The 1,083-nt window shown below is 62.8% G+C and overlaps 1 protein-coding gene across 1 annotated transcript in view; it reads left to right on the forward strand.

Moving 5' to 3' along the window:
* The first annotated feature begins 820 nt into the window (after nt 1–820).
* Nucleotides 821–1,083, forward strand: part of TRPC4 (transient receptor potential cation channel subfamily C member 4) — a 132,628-nt gene continuing 132,365 nt past the window's right edge. The window contains exon 1 of the mRNA XM_039696648.1: nt 821–982. The gene's annotated coding sequence lies outside the window, so the exon portion shown is untranslated. The remainder of the gene's footprint in view (nt 983–1,083) is intronic.

The following is a 1,083-nucleotide window of genomic DNA, read 5'->3' on the forward strand; positions in this document are numbered from 1 at the left end:
CGTGACATTTTCAGGCTCGCCTGCTTTGGCAAGCACTTCACTCCTCGGTGTTCTCCAGGGAGGCAGGTGAAACCAGCTCGAGGGACGAGCGGTGCAGGAAGCGAAGGGGCTGTTGGCCGCGACACCGCACGCCCCGCTGAGACTCAGCCCTGCCCGGTGCTGCCCTGGGCTTATTTCACCCTGCTTCTCTCTCGAAGCCCCCAGGTGGAAGCTATTCATCCAAAGCGATGGGCAAAGCGCAAAACCGGTGGCATGCTGCCCGGCGATGCCAGGGGAGGCAGCCTCCCGGGGGGGCAGGAGTGGGCCGGAGGTGAGGGATGTTCGCCCGGGCACGGCACGCTCTGCATAGGGTGGCAGGTGGCCCCTTGCTCTCATCGCGTCCGGACCCCAGCGCGGGGCTGAGTCCAAACAGACCGCAAATAATTATTGTTATTGTTGTTTTGTATTATTATTATTATTATTACTCCCAAACAAACAAACCTCCAGGTCCTAATTTTGTTATGCATCCCTGTCTCTGCACGTTGTATCTTTTTTCCTACCATTTCTAAGCTCGTGTATTTAACTTCTGTCACAAATTTTTAGAGAAAGGAAAAGTAAAGCGAGGAATTGGGGGGCTTGAGCAGCCTCATTCCCTCTGCTCCTCTATTTACCAGTGTTGGCCGCGGCTCGGTCCCGTTAAGGTCCAGGCCGGGCCGACCCAGGGGCACCGGGCGAGGCTGGGGCGGCACAGGGGTAGGGACCACCCGGCTGGAGGCTGCGCCGAGTGGGGCAACCAGGGCAGAGCCTTTGCCGCGCCTCGGGAAGGAGCGTCGGGCAAGCTACCTGGAGCGAACCTCGGCTTCGGGCTCGGAGCGCGCCGGGCTCGGCCCCCGCGGAGGCGGACTCACAGAGCCCCACCGCGGCTGCATGGAGCGGCTCAGGGCATTCCCAGATGCGGAGCGATGTAACAGCGAACTTTCCGCGGAGTCGCGGCTGCTCCTTGGTGCGTCTGCCTCCGAGCGGTGCCGGGCGGCGCGCGTTCTCGGCTCGCCGCCCAGCCCCGCCGCAGCGCCCGCCGGGCGCCTTCTCGCTCCTGCCCGAGCG

The sequence above is a fragment of the Passer montanus genome, unplaced genomic scaffold (genome assembly GCF_014805655.1).
Source record: "Passer montanus isolate IOZ18808 unplaced genomic scaffold, ASM1480565v1 scaffold99, whole genome shotgun sequence".
NCBI lineage: Eukaryota > Metazoa > Chordata > Aves > Passeriformes > Passeridae > Passer > Passer montanus.